Raw genomic sequence first — 21053 nt, forward strand, 5'->3', positions numbered from 1 at the left:
GGGCCGTGGTGCGGACGGGAGGGGCGCGAGCGGGGCCGGGCCGTGGTGTGGACGGGAGGGGCGCGAGCGGGGCCGGGCCGTGGTGTGGACGGGAGGGGCGCGAGCGGGGCCGGGCCGTGGTGAGGACGGGAGGGGCGCGAGCGGGGCCGGGCCGTGGTGTGGACGGGAGGGGCGCGAGCGGGGCCGGGCCGTGGTGCGGACGGGAGGGGCGCGAGCGGGGCCGGGCCGTGGTGCGGACGGGAGGGGCGCGAGCGGGGCCAGGCCGTGGTGCGGACGGGAGGGGCGCGAGCGAGGCCGGGCCGTGGTGCGGACGGGAGGGGGCGAGTGGGGCCGGGCCGTGGTGCGGACGGGAGGGGCGCGAGCGGGGCCGGGCCGTGGTGAGGCCAGGCCGTGGTGCGGACGGGAGGGTGCGAGTGGGGCCGGGCCGTGGTGCGGACGGGAGGGAGCGAGCGGGGCCGGGCCGTGGTGCGGACGGGAGGGGCGCGAGCGGGGCCGGGCCGTGGTGCGGACGGGAGGGAGCGAGCGGGGCCGGGCCGTGGTGCGGACGGGAGGGAGCGAGCGGGGCCGGGCCGTGGTGCGGACGGGAGGGTGCGAGTGGGGCCAGGCCCCGCGGGCGGCTCTGAGCGCGGCGGTTCCCGAGGCCGGCGGAGGTTCCCACGCAGCGAGCGGCAGGGCCGCGACCCAGCCGGGCGATTTGCTTTGGCAAAGGCCTCAGAGCTTCCTGCCGCAAAGTATCCCGCCCCTGCCCCCTGCCGCTGCGCCAGCCCCACGTTCCCACGGGTGGGGGCTCCGGCCAGGGCTCCACTGGGGGGCACAAGCAGGCCCTGGAGTCGATCCCTGGGGCTGGGAAGGGTGGGGACCCGTGACCCACACCCAGGCGAGCCCCTCAATTCTCCCAGCTCTCCCCATCGCCAGCCCCCCAGCCAGCTCCCACCCACTCCCACAACCTGTCCACTCAGAATAATCCCCCCGCCACCCGAACCTTCCCTCCCCGCCCCACACACGCCCCATGCGCCGTACCTCCATGGGGCCCAAGCTCACGCACACACGCTCCCCTCCTCCCTCACACCTCAGCCCCCTGCCTGCTCTCTCTCTCTCACACACACACACACACACACACAGAGCCCGCCCACCCTGCTCCCCACAACCCAGGCACATCATGGGCAGCTTCCATGTGCCCCATGTACACCCACCCCACAGCCACATGTACACACCCGCATGGCGCAATCTGCACCCCCCAGCCTGCTCCCAATCACACCCCCATGGCACCCCCTCTCCCGCACACACAGGCCATGCGACTCCCGAGTGTTGCCAAGCGCAGGGAGGAGCCTGGCCCTCCGGTCTGTGGTGGGGCAGGGACGCCCCAACCACTGGCCCCCACCAACCCTGCCACGGACGGAGGCGCTTGGTCGTGCTGGGGGGGGGGGGTCGGTGAGGTGCGCTGGGGGAGGGGTGGGCAAGTGTGTCTAAGGCGCGTGTGCAGGGGCTGGGGGGTGCGCATAGAGGACTGTGTGGCTGTGGAGGGCGAAGGGGACATGACGGGCATGGGGAGGGGCAGGAGGTGTCAGGGGGCGCACAGGGGGTTATGGAGACACAGGGGTGTCAGGGGTGCACAGGGGATTGGGGGAAGTGGAGGGTGTCAGGGGTGCACAGGGGATTGGGGGAAGTGGAGGGTGTCGGGGCGCACAGGGGGTTATGGAGGCACAGGGGTGTCAGGGGTGCACAGGGGGTTGGGGGAAGTGGAGGGTGTCGGGGCGCACAGGGGGTTATGGAGGCACAGGGGTGTCAGGGGTGCACAGGGGGTTGGGGGAAGTGGAGGGTGTCGGGGCGCACAGGGGGTTATGGAGGCACAGGGGTGTCAGGGGTGCACAGGGGGTTATGGAGACACAGGGGTGTCAGGGGTGCACAGGGGATTGGGGGAAGTGGAGGGTGTCAGGGGTGCACAGGGGGTTGTGGAGGCAGAGATGTCGGGGTGCACAGGGGGTTGGGGAAAGCGGGGGTGTCAGGGTGCACAGGGGGTTGGGGGAAGCAGGGGGTGTCGGGGTGCACAGGGGGTTGGGGGAAGCAGGGGGTGTCGGGGTGCACAGGGGCATAAGGGGTGCACAGGGGGTTGTGGAGGCAGAGATGTCGGGGTGCACAGGGGGTTGGGGAAAGCGGGGGTGTCAGGGTGCACAGGGGGTTGGGGGAAGCAGGGGGTGTCGGGGTGCACAGGGGGTTGTGGAGGCACAGGGGCGTAAGGGGTGCACAGGGGGTTGGGGGAAGCAGGGGGTGTCAGGGGTGCCCAGGGGGTTGGGGAAGCACAGGGGTGTCGGGGTGCACAGGGGGTTGTGGAGGCACAGAGGCGTAAGGGGTGCACAGGGGGTTGGGGAAGCAGGGGGTGTCGGGGTGCACAGGGGCGTAAGGGGTGTACAGCGGGTTGGGGGAAGCAGGGGGTGTCGGGGTGCACAGGGGCGTAAGGGGTGCACAGGGGGTTGTGGAGGCAGAGGTGTCAGGGTGCCCAGGGGGTTGGGGAAGCACAGGGGTGTCGGGGTGCACAGGGGGTTGGGGGAAGTGGGGGTGTCGGGGTGCACAGGGGGTTGCGGGAAGTGGGGGTGTCGGGGTGCACAGGGGGTTGTGGAGGCACAGGGGCGTCAGGTGCCCAGGAGGGATGGGGGGACGCAGGGCTGGGGCGCAGGGGTCTAGGACAGCGGGGTCAGCCAGCCAACCCACTCACCGTTGTGGCTCCATGCCCGGGGTGCGCTGTGAGGGGTGCGCCCAGCGCCCGCCCAGCCGGGATGTGGCTCCGCTGGGCTGTGGGATCTGCCTCCGTCCCCCAAACCAGCAGCAAAGAAAGTTTCCTCCAAACGCTGCAGGGGAAGTAACCCGACCTGCACCACAGTCACCATCTTAACCCCTGCACTGCCGGCCAGCCACGGCCCGACTCCGCTGCCGGCAGGTCACTGCCCTGGGGAAGCTCGCAGCACGCGCAGGCCTGGCAGGGCCGTGCCACGTGTCAGCTCCAAGAGGTGAGGAGCCTCCGCCCCATGGGCCTGGCCCAGCGGGGCCCCGGCCGGGGGCTGGACGTTGGATTCTGCCCCACAGACCTTGTGGCACTGGGGCCCCGGTGCGCCACGGAGCCGCTGCCACTTGTCCAGGGCAGCACCAGGGAGGAGCTGCCGCCGGCCTGGCCACGCTGGCACCGCCAGGGACCCGCCATTGCCTGGTGGGGTGGCCCAGGGGCCCCGTGCCAGCTGCAGCAGTGGCCGGTCATGCTGGACTCTTCCAGGGAGAGGCTCAGGCCATGACCCCCCGGCTGTTGCTACGCGCCAGGCCACGGGCCACGACCCGGCCTCCGAGGGTGCCAGTCACTGCCAGTCCCCACCCGCCGGGGCATCGCCGGCTCCTGCCCGGGCCCCTACGGCTGGAGAAGCCCTGAGAGAGCAAGTCCCCCGCAGCGCCTGGGGGCGGGGGGCTCGGGCAAAGCCCAGCTGGGCCGTGCGAGCGCCGTGCGAGCGCCGTGCGAGCGCCGTGCGGGGCGATGCCTGGTCACCACTGCGGCCAGGCGCGCTCCCACGCTGGGCAGGGGGCAGGGCCCTGGGGCGGGAAGGAGCAAGGTCCGAGGGAAGTGGGGTCAGTTAGGGGCCTGGTTGGGAGCCAGGCGGGGGAGCTGCCAGGGTCTCTCTTGCACCCCAGGCCTGGTGGGACATGGCTGAGAGCGAACTCCCCCCCCCCCCCCACCATGGCCTCAGGCTGCAGCCCCAGCTCGTTGTGCCTGGGACCCCCAACTGCACCGGAATGGCCGGCTCCTCGCAGAGCGGCGCCCCGAGCCCAGGAACGGCAGCACTGCCCCGGGCTGCCCCGTGGGCCCCAGCCGCACAGCCTGCCCCTGCCGGGCCGGGCGGCACGACTGCCATGGGCACGGGCCCCTGCCAAGAGCCTCCCGGCGCTTGGACGTGACTCCAGCTCTCCCAGGCCGTGGGGCAGGAGCCAGGGCCCAGCCACAGCTGCTGCCGGGAGGTTTTTAACAACACGCCCTCCACCGCCGCTGCCCCCAGTCCCTGCGCCCCACTCCCCCTGCCCACAGCCCTGCGCGCCCAGTCCCTGCGCCCCCAGTCCCCCTGCCCACAGCCCTGCGCCCCCAGTCCCCCTGCCCACAGCCCTGCGCGCCCAGTCCCTGCGCCTCCAGTCCCCCTGCCCACAGCCCTGCGCCCCCAGTCCCCCTGCCCACAGCCCTGCGCCCCCAGTCCCCCTGCCCACAGCCCTGCGCGCCCAGTCCCTGCGCCTCCAGTCCCCCTGCCCACAGCCCTGCGCCCCCAGTCCCCCTGCCCACAGCCCTGCGCGCCCAGTCCCTGCGCCCCCAGTCCCCCTGCCCACAGCCCTGCACCCCCAGTCCCTGCGCCCCCAGTCCCCGTGCCCACAGCCCTGCGCCCCCAGTCCCTGAACCCCCAGTCCCTGTGCCCCCAGTCCCCATGCCCACAGCCCTGCACCCCCAGTCCCTGCACCCCCAGTCCCTGTGCCCACAGCCCTGCGCCCCCAGTCCCTGTTCCCCCAGTCCCCGTGCCCACAGCCCTGCGCCCCCAGTCCCCATGCCCACAGCCCTGCACCCCCAGTCCCTGCACCCCCAGTCCCCGTGCCCACAGCCCTGCACCCCCAGTCCCCATGCCCACAGCCCTGCACCCCCAGTCCCTGCGCCCCCAGTCCCCGTGCCCACAGCCCTGCGCCCCCAGTCCCCATGCCCACAGCCCTGCACCCCCAGTCCCTGTTCCCCCAGTCCCCGTGCCCACAGCCCTGCGCCCCCAGTCCCTGAACCCCCAGTCCCTGTGCCCCCAGTCCCCGTGCCCACAGCCCTGCACCCCCAGTCCCTGTGCCCCCAGTCCCCGTGCCCACAGCCCTGCGCCCCCAGTCCCTGTGCCCCCAGTCCCCGTGCCCACAGCCCTGCGCCCCCAGTCCCCATGCCCACAGCCCTGCACCCCCAGTCCCTGCACCCCCAGTCCCCGTGCCCACAGCCCTGCGCCCCCAGTCCCCATGCCCACAGCCCTGCACCCCCAGTCCCTGCACCCCCAGTCCCCGTGCCCACAGCCCTGCACCCCCAGTCCCTGTGCCTCCAGTCCCTGCACCCCCAGTCCACATCCCCACAGCCATGCACCCCCGGTCCCTGCGCCCCCAGTCCCATGCCAGGGCACGTCACTGGGCTCCACCCAGCTGAACCCGGAGGCCACTGCCAGAGACGTCCCGGGAGCCCGTCGGCTGCCAGCAAACAGCCAGTCACCGTGACTTGGCAAAGCCGGCGCGGGAGGGGCCAGGCCACGGGACGTGGCTTTACCGCAAGGGGAGCGCTGCCATGAGCCACGGCCCAAAGCGTGGGGGCAAGGGTGGCCCTGGCGAGCGGAGTTCCTGTGTGACTCAGGGGCGCTGGCGCCACGGCCGACGGGACACCAGCGGTGTCAGCACGTGGCTCCGGTGCCGCAGGGCCAGGCGCGCACTCGCCAGGCGGCCGCCTCCTGGGGCCCTTTGCTAGCAGCCTTGCTGGGTCCCGGCCCTGGGGGCGTCTCTAGGGCAGCGTTGAGGGACGGGGCCCCTGGCCTGCCACTATCCTGCCTCAACAGCTCGCGTGGAAAGGGCAGACACCGGGAGCCACGAGGGGCCGCGGCCCAGGCAGGCAGCCAAGCCACGCTGGGTCTCAGTCCGGGGCCCGGGCTCAAGTGACTCGTCTGGGGCGAGGGGGGGCGCTGGGAGCTGCCCCGGAGTCAGTCCCGAGCCCGGCGGGAGGGAGCCCCGGACGGCGGGTCTTTGCCTCCTCCGTAAGGCTGGAGGGGTCACACGGGGGGTGAAACATACACTCCCCCCGCCCCCCACGCCCACTTCCATGCCCTCCCCCAGAGGACCCCGCCTCTGCCGCTCCCCACCCCCCATGCCTGGCAGGGCCCCGTCTCCTGTGCGTGGGGCTGCCCCTCCCCAGACCTCGGCAGGGTCACACCAGGATGTGGCCGGCGGTAGCCTTTCGGCGCCGTGCGGGAGGGGAGGGACGGGTGCTGCTCCCGGCCTCGAGGGGGGTGACTTGGCCCGGATCCTCATGGAACTCATCTCTGCTCCCTGGCGCCCCACGGGCCGGGCACCGCTTGTCCCTTCCTGCCCGCACTGCTCTCGCCCCGGGCTGCTGCGGACCACCGGCAGAGCTCAGACCCCCCGTCCCCTACGCCCTAAGGACCCTTGGGCTCCGGGGCCTGGCTGCGGGGTACCGCGAAGGTGGCCACAGAGGGTTATGGAGCGGCTGCCATACGAGGAGAGGTTAATAAAACGGGGACTGTTCCGCTTGGGAAAGAGGAGACCGGGGGGATAGGAGAGCTCTGTACAACCATGAGTGGGATGGAGAAAGCAAATGGGGCAAAGTTATTGACTCGTTCCCATAACACAAGAACTAGGGGTCGCCCAATGAGATGAATAGGCAGCAGGTTTAAAACAAGCAAAAGGAAGGTTGTTTTCACGCAGTGCACAGTCAACCTGTGGAACTCCTCGCCAGAGGATATTGTGAAGCCCAGGACTTTAGCCGGGTTCAGGAAAGAGCGAGATGGATTCACGGAGGTCCGGTCCATCCCTGGGTAGGGATGGGTCCCTGGCCTCAGTTTGTCTGGGAATGGGCGACAGGGGAGGGATCACGGGAGGATTCCCTGTTCTGTCCCCTCCCTCTGGGGCGCCTGGCCCTGGCCACTGGGCAGACAGGACCCTGGGCGGGATGGGCCTTTGGGCTGGCCCAGCCTGGCCGCTCTGATGTGGCCACAGCCCCTGGGGCCTGCATCAGACCCGGCCAGCGCCAAGGCGCGGGCAGCAAGGCAGTGCAAGGGGCTGTGCTAAGGGCAGAGGTTTCCTGGGTCATGTGGCCCCAGCCTGCTCCCCCGGCTCCAGCCCCACCACTCCGCCCCTGCCCCGATCCCCTCCCCGAGCGCGGGGGCTGGGAGCTGGGGGCGCAGAGTGGGCTGGGCTGGGTCCCTCCTTCCCAGCCCCACGGCGAGTGTGGGGCAGGTCTGACCCCTGCGCGGGCTCCCGCGACGCCCCCAGGCCAAGTCTCTCGGGGGAGGGGCGTGGGAGCAGGGGTGGGCGGACCAAGGGCAGAAAGGGGCAGGGCGGGAGCTGGGGGCAGGGTTTGTCCAGGGCTTCGCACCCCCCAGGGAGGCGGGGGGATCCTCTGGGGGGCAGGGAAGCTCTGGGTGTTGGGGCACTGGGAGGTGGGGGGCTGGACAGAGCCTGCAGCACTCTGCCCCCCTCGCCCCCGTGGCCCTGCAGTGGGCCCGGCCCGGCGTGGCTCTGGTGGCTGCCGCCAGCGCAGGCGGGGTTAACCCTGGCTGGGAAGTGGGGGGCAGGCAGCAGAAGAAACCGCAGGAAAATTCCTTCCAAGCAGCGTCATCTTCCCGCCGGAGGGAAACGGAGGCAGCGGGGAGGGGAGCCGGGGGCGCGGCCGCTCCAGCCCTGCCCCGTGGAGAGGCAGCCCCTCCCCAGCCCACTGGCCCCGTTCGCAGGGATAGCCCAGGGGCCTGGGGCAAATCCCTCCCACCTGCCCCCCTCCAGGGGAACGGGGCCTGGGCCGGGAGCCCCCGCAGGCCAGCGCCCCCCCCTCGCGGCCGCGCCCCATCAAGGCCTGTGCCCAGCTGGCCGCCCACTGGCCTCGGCTGCGCTGCGTGGGAGGCTCTTGCGCCGTGGCACCTAAGTCTCCTCTGCCGCCGCGGCTCCGGCGCTTGGCCCAGGTCCCTCCCTGACTCACTCTGGCCCGTTTCCCTCCTGCCATGGGCCCAGCACAACAGGCTCCCGGGGCGGAGCCGGCAGCCGTGTCCGTGGGCCCCTGCGGGCTCCTCGCGCAGCCTGGGCATGGCCGGTACCGAGAGCCGCCGCGGCCCCCCGCAGCCCAGCCGCCCTGGAGAAGGGCCATTTCCTCGCGGAGCTGGGCCTGCGCTCCCCTCCGCACAGAGCCAACTGTCAGTCCAGCGGCCCGGGCCGGGGGCACAGTCCCCCCAGGGTGTCTCTGCGCCAACCCCCCGCACAAGGAGTTCGGTGCATTCACGGGGGGCTCCCTTAGCACCCTGCGGCCAGCGCAGAGCCCACCGCAAAGGGGGGGCGGCCCGGCCCTGGGGGCTGCTCTCGGCCGCGCGCTCCTCCAGAGCCCGTGCGGGAACCGGCGCCGAGCCAGCGTGGGAAGCAGCCTTGCCCGCAAGCTGGTTCCATCGCCGGGGGCCCCCCGGCCATCCAGGGACCCCACCAGGCCGGGCTTTGTGCCGCGCAGGCCGGTCTCCATCTGGTGCACGTTAGCGTCCCGCGGAGCTGTGCGTGCCGGCGCGGCCTGGGAGCGACAGCACTTGGCTGAGTGCGTGACTGGGGGGGGCACCCACCGGCCGCCTGCCCGGGACCACAAGGGAGGGGCCGGGCCCAGCGAGGAACCCCACGCTCTCAGGCCCGGGGCAAACCTCCCCGAGGCAGCGGCACGCAGCGGGTGCTTGGCTCGGGCGCAGGTTGGAAGAAGATAGAAGGGGGGAGAGCCCTCGTGCCTGGCCTCTCCCCCCACGAGACCCCCGGGAAGATGGGGGACAGCGCTGGCGGGGGAGGAGGAGGCAGGAGCCTGCCTGCGCAGGTGCCTGGCCGTGCAGGGGAGGCTCAGGCCCACCTTTGATCTGCACTGTCCCTTATCACCACTTGCAAGGCAGCTTTCGGCAGCAGGCGCCCTGGTTCCCAGACCCGCGCGGGCGGGGGAATCCCCGCTCCCGGATACGAGCCGCCGCACGCACTTTCCCAGAGCGGCGGGCTGGGGGCCGGCGAGCGCCAGGTCCCGGGAGGGGCGTCTCAGCGGGAGCCTCTGGGGCTGGTTCCCGAGTGGCTGGCAGAGCGCGAGGGCCCGTGGGAGGGGTCAGCGCTGCTCCGGTTGTGTGTCGGGAAGGGGCTCGGCCGGCCAACGCCCCTCGGGGCCGGTGTGGGAAGCAGCGGCGGGGCGAGGCCTGGGGAGACACGGCCGCAGGGATCGCTCTGGCCAGGGAGGGCTACGCGCCGGGCGAAGGCCTGGCTGTGGCAGCCTTGTGTGACTCGCAACGGTGCCGTTGGCCAGAATCCGCCTGGCGTGGAAGGGGCGAGGGCACCGTGGGGGAGGGAGGGAGACAGCACCCTAAGGCTCTCAGGGCTGGGAGCGACGATAAAGCCGTGCTCAGCCAGAGCGCGCTGACGGGAGCACCCGAGAGAAACAGCCGAGCTTCCGTCTGCCGGGGCAGGGACTCGCCTGCCAAAGGTCACTCGGGGAGTTTGCCTGAGGCCGGTGGCCGTGTGCCGGTGCAGGGGAGCAGCGGGCCTGGGAGGGAGGGTTCTGGGGCCTGTCTGATGCCTCAGGGGTGAGGCTGGGACCAGAAGCGGGGCAGGAAGAGCCCAGGGGTCAGGGCAATGCCCCTCGGGGGCAGGTTGCAGGGGGTGGCCGGGCTGAATTCCCCACTGAGGAAGAAGATAAAGTTCTGGAGGGGGATGGGCTGTTGGCTGGTGGTGCTTGTGAAACTGCACTTGCACAAGCGGGAAGCGAGTTGTGCGAGGGAGCAGTGTGTGGAAACTGGCAGTTTTGTGGAAACACACAGTGTGTGGAAACTGGCAGTTTTGTGGAAACACACAAGTGTGTGGAAACTGGCAGTTTGGCTGCTGGGAGGGGCAGTGTGTCAGTGAAGGAAGCTGGCTCAGTCCCGGGCCGTGTGCCTGAGATCAGCCAGGGGTGCTGGGGCGAAGGAGAGACGGGCTCTGGTCCTCTGTCTGTGTGGGGGAGGGTTTCCTCCGGTCCTGGATACGGCTAAGGCCCAGACGGGGTGGCCCTAGGTCGGTGTCTGCTGGGGAGGGATGCTGCGACTGGGGTAGATCCAGGCAGTGTCTCGCCCGGATCCCGGAGATCAGACGGGCCTGGGGCTTGTGTTTCGCCCGAGGGAGAGAGAACGGCTCCTACCCGGGTGTGCTGGGACAAGGCGCCTTGAGGGGGCCAGTCTGGAGAGCTGCAAGGGGAAGGTGTCTCTGACCTTGCACCTCGCGAGTCTGTCTGTGTGCTGGAAGGGGATGTCTAGGAATCCGCCTGGTGGGCCAGAGATGATCCAGGGAGGAAAGGAGTCACCCGGGCCCTGCTGCCGACTCCCGACCGTCCCCAGGCCCCGGGAGCCACCGGCTCCGCCAGGGCGAAGTCAAGCCCCCGGCTCAGGGCACGCCGCTAGGAGCCAGGGCGCTGACCCAGAGGGCAGGGAGCTCGTGCAAACCCCTCACACCTGGCCTGGAGCCACCGGCGCTCCCTGGGGTTGCTGAGCACCCTGGCTGCGGGGCGGCCGAGAGGCGCCTGTTCGGCTGGGTCGGCAGACACGCCAGGAGTCCGGTGGCACTGTCAGGGCCTGCAGGGCCCCTGCGCTGTGGCTCACTTGCACTTTCTTCCTGTGCGCGGCGGGGCCGGGCGCTCGCCCGCGTGGGCTGCACGTTCGGGCGCGCTCCCAAGGCCACGCTCCGCTCGCGCCGCAGGCAGGGCCAGAGTTTGCAAGGTGAGCGCTGGCCAGTGCCCCGGCGAGCGGCAAGCTCACGCGTCCGAAGGCAGAGAAGTCGGAGCCAGAGGGCGGCGTCCCCCCATGACCCGCTGACCGAGGGCGGCGTCCCCCCCAGAGACCCGCTGACCGAGGGCGGCGTCCCCCCCAGAGACCCGCTGACCGAGGGCGGCGTCCCCCCCAGAGACCCGCTGACCGAGGGCGGCGTCCCCCCATGACCCGCTGACCGAGGGCGGCGTCCCCCCATGACCCGCTGACCGAGGGCGGCGTCCCCCCCAGAGACCCGCTGACCGAGGGCGGCGTCCCCCCCATGACCCGCTGACCGAGGGCGGCGTCCCCCCCAGAGACCCGCTGACCGAGGGCGGCGTCCCCCCCAAAGACCCGCTGACCGAGGGCGGTGTCTCCCAATGGGCCCCTGGACCAGCCCTGCCTGAAGATCTCCAGTCTAGGGAGGCACAAGCCAGGCCCTGCTGCCCGCAGCCTAGGCTCTCCCGTACGCTTAGAGCACCTTGCCCCAGAGCCCGCAGCAGACCCAGGTCCTCCTGAGGGGGCTGATCCCCTCCCACCGCGGCTCTGGGCCAGGAACTCGCTGGCAGGAGGAATCTATTCGCATGACTCATCCTGGGGAAGGAAAACTACCACGTTCTTTGACCTCTCTCTCATCCCACAAGAGTCCTGGGCTCCGTGGCCCGTCCCTGCCGGGCAGGGTGTGCCAGCCGCCGCAGGGTCGTGGCCTTGGCTCCGTGGCCCGTCCCTGCCGGGCAGGGTGTGCCAGCCGCCGCGGGGTCGTGGCCTGGGCTCAGTGGCCCGTCCCTGCCGGGCAGGGTGTGCCAGCCGCCGCGGGGTCGTGGCCTTGGCTCCGTGGCCCGTCCCTGCCGGGCAGGGTGTGCCAGCCGCCGCGGGGTCATGGCCTGGGCTCCGTGGCCCGTCCCTGCCGGGCAGGGTGTGCCAGCCACCGCAGGGTCGTGGCCTGGGCTCCGTGGCCAGTCCCTGCCGGGCAGGATGTGCCAGCCGCCACGGGGTCGTGGCCTTGGCTCTGTGGCCAGTCCCTGCCGGGCAGGGTGTGTCAGCCGCCGCCAGGTCGCCCGTCAGACTGTTCCTGTCTGGAGATGTGCCTAGCCACAGGGCTACAATGGCCCCACTCCCCTAGGCCCCAGCAACAGGGCGCCAGCTGTGGGAGGGGAGATGAAGCGGCAGCCACTCCCGGAGCACCCTGACCCCTCTGTGATGGCACGTTGGGGGTCCCCCGTCTCCTGCACCCCGAAATGGCACAAACAGACTGCACCAGCCAGTGGAATTGAGGGTGGTTTATTGCTCCTCCAGGAGACAGCCCAGCACAGATGTAATCTGGTTACAGGAACTGGGGCTAAGAGGCCTCAGTGCCCCCCTTGAGATAGGGGAGTCCCAGCCCCCCTCCCCAGCTCCTTCTCCCCTGCTTTCCAGACAGGAACTAACTTCCCCTCTTCCAGCCCTGCCCCCAGCCAGGGCAGCATCCACCTCCCTTTGTTCCTCTCCATGGGGGTCAGCTGGCCAAACCAGTTGGGATACCCTCTTTGCATAGTGACTCATCGCTTGTCTGCTCGGTGGTGCTACAGGCAGCAGCCAGAGAGTTAGCAGGTTACCCCCACTACCACACCCTCTAATTCCTGCTGTGCCCCCCGTGGCCGAGCGCCCAGTCCCGCCGAGCCCCAGGGAGCCTGGCATGGCAGCAGTTGCTCTCCCTCACCTGAACACTTGTCCTGGGGTTTTCACTCCCCCAGCCATGCCAAGAGCCCCTGTGGCTAGCCCAGGCCTGGGCGGGTGCCAATGGGCCCAGGAGCTTGCTGGTGCAGAGCCCTAGGGGTGTGGAGCCATTCCCAGGCCCTGGGAACACAGGCTCCATCCAGCCCACCCCCAAGCACTGGTGGAGGAGGCAGGGGCCAGTGTAGGGGGCGGGGGAGACACTAGATCTACCCCCGGCCGGGGGCCCCGCCCATGGGGCGAGCGAGGTTAGGAGCCCTTCACAGGGGACAGATTATCCAGCGTGGGCAGTGCCAGGTGCCGCAGGGAGGGGAGGGGAGCAGTGAAAGCTGCCAGCCAGGACCAGCTCCCTGGAGTGCTGCAGGGGAGGGCAGCCCCAGAGTCAGAGGGGAGGGAGGTGCGACAGGCTGGGTCACAGAGATCCCCTTGGGACTGTCACCCGCCATTTTGGAAATACTCCTGAGCCTGCCTACCTGCCACCCTGTCCTGCTGGGCCAGATCCAGGGCCCAGAGCTGGGGTAACTGCCCCTCCTCAGCAGGGTAACACAGACCCCGAGAACGGCTCCTTGTCCCTACCCAGAAGCGCAGCCCCAAACAACCCGCCTTTCTCTGGACAGGAGAGTCACGCTGACAAAGCTCAGAATGTCACCCTCTTTATCAAGGAAAGATGCCAGCCGTCACTCCCCCTCCCCCCAACAACTATTCACACTGGCGCTGATAATAAACCAGTGTTCGTATTGCGCATACAAAGTGGGGTGAAAGTGCATGAAAGTGAAAACAGACAGATCAAAGCAGGCTACTAATCTAAAATAAACAAAATGCGCCAGCTAAGCCAAATACACAGGGAGATTGTTACAGATCATATTTCTCACCTTAGTCCTGAGCCAGAGCAGACCTTATCTCTGGCCTGGGTCTATCAGCGCCTCGTATCCTTAGAGTTCTTTGTTTTCAGCTTTCTTCTTGTGCATCCCCTCAGGGTGGGGAGGCAGTTTCAAAAGCCACCTGAAGACCATTGGTTGCTTCTCATCCCTTCAATGGAGTTTCCCAGGGTGGGAATCCTCCCCATCCCCATGGAAAATTAGCAAATTCAAGATGATTCCAGCCCCAGGTGGCCTGGTCCCATGGTCTGGGCTCATGGGAAAAACAAAAGCATTCACAGATTAGTGCCTTGAACACTGGGCCATTGAATCCCGGAAGCCCCATTACTGGCTCTCTGGAGAAATTCTAGAGCAAGAAGCAGGTTTACACTTCATGTCTCTGCCACTGACGTCACTGGGAGCTGGTCCACTGGGCCCAGTATCCCATTGCATTGCACCCTACAAGCCACTTTCGGGGAGACTTGCTGCTACGCACCTGTGCGTTTTACCCAGGATAGACTTCCTGCTCTTCTGAGCTGTGAGCTAGGCCCAGGCAAGGGCGTGTAGCCAGCCTGCTCCGCAGGGCAGCATTGCATACCCGTTCCCCCAGTGTGCACAACAACGCAGGGCACAGCCAATTGGCCCTTTGAGAATCCAGCAGCCATCCGGATTAAAGGCAGCACTCGCACCAGGGACTCCAGGGAGCGCCCGCACAAAGTCTGCGTTTTGGGTAACAATTGAACACCCCGCTAAAGCAGGACTGGTTTGATAATGGTTTTGCATTTTCATACATTTTTAAAGGAAAAAAAAGCTGAAGCGCATTTTCCCCCGGGCTGTAGTGAACTGCCAAACGATTTGGGGATTCCCCCGTGATTTCTCTAGGCTGTGGAGTTCAACGTGTTCATGTTTTGCTTTAAAACATCTGCAAACAAATCTGAGCTCCGGTAATTTTACACAAAAGAAAAAAGTCTAAGGAACTGCAGACCACTGGGCCGTGGGCGTGGGCAGGGCGGGCACGGACGATAGTCCTCCAGCATTTCCACATATTTCCTGTGTTGTGGTTTTCCACGTGGGCACAACTGCCTGCGCCCCTGGCAAACGGTCCCAGTGTCAGTTCCTCATTGATTCGATGACAATGCGACTATTAGCAACATTTATTTTTACAAGCGAACAGCCCCACCCGTCCTGTTTCTGCCAGATTCAAACAGAGTCTTGAAACCAGCTTTTTGTTTATGAAGCGTTTGTTCTCAAACTGGCAGATCATCCAAACCCCGGGTGTGACCGCTGGCCAGTCAGGCCTGATGAACGTGCGGTTGCTGACCTCAGGCCTCTGGAGTCACATCGAGGGGGTTGTGTACTCACCGACACACGAGCAGTGCGGCGTCCGTTCCGTTCCTGTGCTCTAGAGCCTGCCTTTCGAGGGTTCCCATCCAGGCAGGTGTGGCCTTGTCCCAGCTGACTGCGTGGTGGAGACCGGCTGTGCGCTCTCCTGTGCGCGTCCCACGCCGACGGGAAGCCTCTTCACCACGCGGGTGCCTGTTGGTCTCCAGCAGGTGCCAGTAAACAGCAGCACGTTCGCAGGCCCCCCTCCCGGCCCAGCCTGACACCAGAAAGCAGAGTGGAGTTCCACGCGTGCCTATTTCAAGCCCTGTTGCCGCAGAAATACGGGGGCGCAGCGGCACGGGGGGAGCCTGGCTCCAGGTGCCGTGCCCTGCCGTGAGCGCAGCAGCCCGGGCAGCCCCAGCCAGCTCCCTGCCCACCCCGCTGGCAGGCCGCGGTGCACAGGCCCAGCCGCCAGCGACAGCCAAGGGGAACGCGCCAGCCAGCCGCCAGCCAGGGAGCGCGCCCGGGAGCGCCCTGCGTGGGGCTGGGCTGGCAGTGCCCGCCGCAGCACACGGCCCGGCGGAGGCAGCAGCGACGGGTGTGGTGGGCAGGCCGTGCGAGCCGCCCCTGCTTCCGGGGCGCGGGCTGGCCCTGGCGCTGTCCAGCTGCCCGAGGAGCAGGGCAGGGAGGCGTCCCCCCGCCATGCCGAGAGCCAGGGCCCCGGCCACGTCCACCCGGGGCCTGTCTCGCTCCAAGAGCGCTGAGGCAACAGGGCGCCAGGCCCACTCCATGCAACGGCCCTGCCCCGGCCCTGCCTGCGCCCGCGGCTCGCCGATACCTCGCCGCAGCAGGGAGCAGGCTGTGCAGCGCCCCTTCCCCCCTCCCCCCCCCCCCCGACCAGCTCACAGGGACCAGCCCCGAGGTGGGGCCAGGCCATGGACCTGCTGTTGTACCAGGTCACACCAGGGCAAATGCTCCGAGCCAGGGCTACTCACAGCCCCAGCCTGGGCCCCCTCTACAAGGCAAAACCAGCCCCACCCAGCACCTCAGCTGCCCCCCGGCCAGCAGGAAGCCTCACAAGCAAATCCCCTCGGACACCCCAGTGCTCCCTGTGCCCCCCAGCCCCCCTTACACAGGGGAGAGGTTATAACCCATCCCCCACCTCCCCTCAGACACCCCAGTGCTCCCTGTGCCCCCCTTACACAGGGGAGAGGTTATAACCCATCCCCCACCTCCCCTCACACACCCCAGTGCTCCCTGTGCCCCCCAGCCCCACTTACACAGGGGAGAGGTTATAACCCATCCCCCACCTCCCCTCACACACCCCAGTGCTCCCTGTGCCCCCCCAGCCCCCCTTACACAGGGGAGAGGTTCTAACCCATCCCCCACCTCCCCTCAGACACCCCAGTGCTCCCTGTGCCCCCCAGCCCCCCTTACACAGGGGAGAGGTTATAACCCATCCCCCACCTATTCTCCCAGTCCCAAAGGCCCAGCCACAGCCCCTGGTCAGCCGATGCTCCGATCTCACCCAAGGAGCTGGCTGGGCCCGTCCTTTAGCGTCCAGCCTGGGGAGGTCCATGGCGGAGAGGAGAGGAAGGGCCCAGGAGGGCGGGGCCGGGGCCGGGGCCGGCTCGGAGCAGAGCGGGAACAAGCTGCCGGCTCAGCGGCCTGTGGAGAACGCTCCGTGGTAGGACCAGTCCACAGACCCTCCCGGCCCAGCAGCACGGGGGTGGGCGCCCCTCAGGGCAGTGCATCAAGTGACAGTCCCAAGGGGACCTCTGTGACACAGCCCGGCAGAGCCTCTGCAGGACGGTACCCCAGGCCCTCAGCCGCTGCGCCCACCTGGGGAGAGGGCAGAGGCGGGAAGGAGCCGCAACTGCACAAGAGGCTCCCAGACAGCGGCGCTGCAACAAACACGGCCCAGTGCCGGCCCGGCTCCCCGCCAGCGACTCGCCACCAGCAGCGTGGGCGCTTCATTGGCCAAGCCACGCCGGCAGCGCCCCCATCGCCGGCACCCCCCATCGGCGACAGGGATCCGGCCGGCAGCGCCCCCATCGGCAGCGCCCCCATCGCCGGCACCCCCCATCGGCAACAGGGCTCCGGCCGGCAGCGCCCCCATCGGCAGCGCCCCCATCGGCGACAGGGATCCGGCCGGCAGCGCCCCCATCGGCAGCGCCCCCATCGGCGACAGGGCTCCGGCCGGCAGCGCCCCCATCGGCAGCGCCCCCATCGGCGACAGGGCTCCGGCCGGCAGCGCCCCCATCGGCGACAGGGCTCCGGCCGGCAGCGCCCCCCATCGGCAGCGCCCCCCATCGGCAGCACCCCCCATCGGCGACAGGGCTCCGGCCGGCAGCGCCCCCATCGGCAGCGCCCCCCATCGGCAGCACCCCCCATCGGCGACAGGGCTCCGGCCGGCAGCGCCCCCCATCGGCAGCGCCCCCCATCGGCAGCACCCCCCATCGGCGACAGGGCTCCGGCCGGCAGCGCCCCCCATCGGCAGCGCCCCCCATCGGCAGCAGGGCTCCGGCCGGCAGCGCCCCCATCGGCGACAGGGATCCGGCCAGCAGCGCCCCCCATCGGCAGCAGGGCTCCGGCCGGCAGCGCCCCCATCGGCAGCGCCCCCCATCGGCAGCAGGGCTCCGGCCGGCAGCGCCCCCATCGGCGACAGGGCTCCGGCCGGCAGCGCCCCCCATCGGCAGCGCCCCCCATCGGCAGCACCCCCCATCGGCGACAGGGCTCCGGCCGGCAGCGCCCCCCATGGGCAGCGCCCCCCATCGGCAGCAGGGCTCCGGCCGGCAGCGCCCCCATCGGCGACAGGGATCCGGCCGGCAGCGCCCCCCATCGGCAGCAGGGCTCCGGCCGGCAGCGCCCCCATCGGCAGCGCCCCCCATCGGCAGCAGGGCTCCGGCCGGCAGCGCCCCCATCGGCGACAGGGATCCGGCCGGCAGCGCCCCCATCGGCAGCGCCACCCCATCGGCAGCACCCCCCATCGGCAGCACCCCCCATCGGCGACAGGGCTCCGGCCGGCAGCGCCCCCATCGGCGGCAGGGCTACGGCCGGCAGCGCCCCCGCCGGCAGCGCCCCCCATCGGCAGCAGGGCTCCGGCCGGCAGCGCCCCCATCGGCGACAGGGATCCGGCCGGCAGCGCCCCCCATCGGCAGCGCCCCCCATCGGCAGCAGGGCTCCGGCCGGCAGCGCCACCCCATCGGCAGCGCCACCCCATCGGCAGCGCCACCCCATCGGCGGCAGGGCTCCGGCTGGCAGCGCCCCCATCGGCCCCCCCATCGGCGGCAGGGCTCCAGCCGGCAGCGCCCCCCATCGGCGGCAGGGCAGGGTACCGCCAGGTGTGTCAGCTGCAGCATCCGTGGATGATTGGTTGTCACTTGCAACCTAGCCGTGACTTCCCCCCAGGAGAGCCATGGCGGCCCCACAGCTGAGTCCCACCCAGCCTGCCGGTGCCCTGTGGTGCCAGCTGCCTCGCCTGGCCAATAAAGCGTTTACAACCCTATTGCTTTATGGGCGCTCCAAGGTTGACGGACCCGGGAACAGCCTGTCTATCAGGCAGTTTCTGCTGAGACAGCAGACGGAGCTGGTGCCCTGCCCCCCAGGCACGGTCCATGCCAAGCTGTGGGGGTGCCAGGCCCCGCCCCCCACAGCCCTGTGCCCCAGCGACGCGCTGAGCGCCCGCTGCCGGGAACGCAGCCCTGGGCTGGCGCTGGCAGCCACGCACGGAGCCGCGGGCATTGCCTGGCCTCCCACACGCAGCCCCCCCACGTGAGCCGCGCTGCCCGGCCTCCCACACGCAGCCCCGAAACCAGGGCGCAGGGCCGGAACCAGCCGGGCCACGCGGGCAGGGATGGGCGGGGGCCGGAACCAGCCGGGCCACGCGGGCAGGGACGGGCGGGGGCCGGAACCAGCCAGGCCACGCGGGCAGCGACGGGCGGGGGCCGGAGCCAGCCGGGCCACGCGGGCAGCGACGGGCGGGGGCCGGAACCAGCCGGGCCACGTGGGCAGGGACGGGCGGGGGCTGGAACAAGCCAGGCCACGCGGGCAGCGACGGGCGGGGGCCGGAACCAGCCGGGCCACGTGGGCAGCGACGGGCGGGGGCCGGAACCAGCCAGGCCACGTGGGCAGCGACGGGCGGGGGCCGGAACCAGCCAGGCCACGTGGGCAGCGACGGGCGGGGGCCGGAACCAGCCAGGCCACGCGGGCAGCGACGGGCGGGGGCCGGAACCAGCCAGGCCACGTGGGCAGCGACGGGCGGGGGCCAGAACCAGCCGGGCCACGCGGGCAGGGACGGGCGGGGGCCGGAACCAGCCAGGCCACGCGGGCGGCGACGGGCTGGGGCGGAAGCAGCCGGGCCACGCGGGCAGGGACGGGCGGGGGCGGAAGCAGCCGGGCCACGCGGGCAGGGACGGGCGGGGGCCGGAACGAGCCGGGCCACGCGGGCAGGGACGGGCGGGGGCCGGAACCAGCCGGGCCACGCGGGCAGGGACGGGCGGGGCCGGAACCGCCTGGGCCTCTCCCGCCCCAGGGAGTCAGCAGGTCTCCACAGAACGGTTGATTTGCCCGGAAGCCAGTCTCGGCCCCGCTGTGCTGTCCCGGCCATTGCCCCCATTGGCAGGCCTGGCAGCAGCGGAGCCAGGGACCATGGGCACTGGGCCCAGCGCTGCTGAGAGCCCCCAGGGCAGCTGTCCTGGACTACACATGCCCTACGTGGCTGCCAAGCTGCACGGCCGAGCTGGGGCGCTGCAGCCGGAGGGGCCTTGCTGGAGTGGTGCCGGGTCACCCCAGTGGCTGGAGCCCCCCGGCAGGACTGGCGATGCGGGGACGCCGCTGCAGGAGCGGGGCAGGAAGCAGACAGACAAGGGGGCCTGCAGGTCTGGGGGGAGCTGAGACATCCCTGGCCCCACAGCCCAGCCCCCCGGGCACAGGAGAGGTGCGGGCAGCTCCAGCCAGCACAGCGAGCCGAGGGCAGCCTGCCACGAGCTGGGCCGTCCAGAAGAGCAGCTCCCTGCCCTACGCCCGGCCTGCCGCTGCCAGCACAGGGCTCCCACCCCATGGTCCCAACCCCAGCTCCACACACAAGGCAGGGGGCAAAGCCTGCCACCATCCCCCCCCCCATGGCGAGGCCCCTCCAGGCTCTTCCTCTCACGGCCCAGCTGAAGCCAGCTGCCCCCACAGGGGCCAGGGGCTCAGGCAGACAGCGCATGGGAAGGCTGCCCCCTGCCCCGATCACATGGGCAGCAGATGGCACCCAGCAGCCCACGAGCCCCGTGGCACTAGTCCCAGCCTGTGCGGGGGACCAGGGACAACCTGCCCCCGACCTCCACTTGGCCCCCAGGCTGAGCAGCAGCCCTTAGCACTGGGGAGGGGCTGCAGCCCTTCTGCTCCCAGCCTAGCTTCCTGAGGGGGGCTGCCCCACGGGAGCCACGGCAGCTAGAGCCTACCCCTGCGCAGGAATTAGCCCAGAGCGGCCTGCAGGGGGCGCTGCGCTCACACCTTGGACCAGGCAGCCTGCGCTGGTCACCGCACTGCCCGGCCCTACCCGGGGAAGCAGGGATCGGGCCCTAACACACACCCGCTCCACCCCCGGCCATTCAGGGGCCGGCAGGTAAGGAAGCTCCCCCAGCACCCTCCTCTGTGCAGCCAGATGCCGGCAGCCACCAAAAGTCTCCTCCTCTGTCAGCCAGAGCACTCTCGGCGGGCGGGAGCCGGGAGCCGGCTGCGGCTGGGGCGGCTGAACAGCAGGCAGGTGGGGGAGGCTGGATGCATTGATCCAAGAGCACTGGACACAGGCAGGGTATGGCTGGCGCACACAGCGATCCCTCTGAGCACACCTCCCTGGCCTGGCTGGGGCAGCTGGGCCGCACTGGGATTCCCAGGGGCAGGGGCACCGGGCCAAGGGCTGCGCCAGCCCTGCCCGTGTGGCTCCCAGCAGCCCTGCTCACACGCTCTGTCTCAACGGGAGGCGCCGGCTGGGTCGCTGGTGCCGCCCCGTCTGCCCGACGCAGGTGGGGAGGGAGCAAGGCCTGCCGGGCGGTTCCAGAGCCATGCGGCCCGCAGGCCCTGTGCACACACACCCAGCCGCTGGGAAGCCTGGGGCTGTGTAAGCCGTCGGCAGTGAGAACGGATGGATGCTACAGCGAAAGGGTTGGATTCCACTTAAATACAAGACGTGGCCGCAGACAGGCCAGGCAGCGCCAGCTCCGACTGGGGTGAGCACGCTGCCGGGAAGGGACGGACAGCGGGATGCACAGCGCTGGCAGCGTTAGAGCCTCGTCGCAGAGAGAAAGAAGGTGAGCGCTGTGACTAGATGGACCTTCTGTCCCATGCTGCAGGTGCGTACAGGTGTTTGTGCCAATGAGACACAGAACGGTTTAGGAGGGAGACACGTGAAGGCCACCGCACGCCCAGCTGGTCAGAGGAGGGGCCGGAGACTCAGACGCACTAAGCGGAAGCCTCCGGAGATGCAGACTGCCGGGCCAGACTGAGGAACCCTGAAGTCAGCGGCAAGCCCCCCTTGCTAGGGAACCGCTAACGACTTCCACCGGAACGACAACGCCCAGGAGGGCTCGTCAGCATACGGACGTCGGACGACTGCAAGAACAACCTCCAGACAAACATG

The 21053-nt window shown here is 70.0% G+C and overlaps 1 protein-coding gene across 1 annotated transcript in view; it reads right to left on the reverse strand.

Moving 5' to 3' along the window:
• The window catches only part of ANPEP (alanyl aminopeptidase, membrane), a 29028-nt gene extending 26162 nt beyond the window's left edge, over positions 1-2866 (reverse strand). The window contains exon 1 of the mRNA XM_075918027.2: positions 2714-2866. The gene's annotated coding sequence lies outside the window, so the exon portion shown is untranslated. The remainder of the gene's footprint in view (positions 1-2713) is intronic.
• Between the last annotated feature and the right edge of the window lie 18187 nt (positions 2867-21053).

Source organism: Pelodiscus sinensis, chromosome 14 (genome assembly GCF_052426305.1).
Source record: "Pelodiscus sinensis isolate ZL-2025 chromosome 14, ASM5242630v1, whole genome shotgun sequence".
In the NCBI taxonomy this organism is placed as follows: domain Eukaryota; kingdom Metazoa; phylum Chordata; order Testudines; family Trionychidae; genus Pelodiscus; species Pelodiscus sinensis.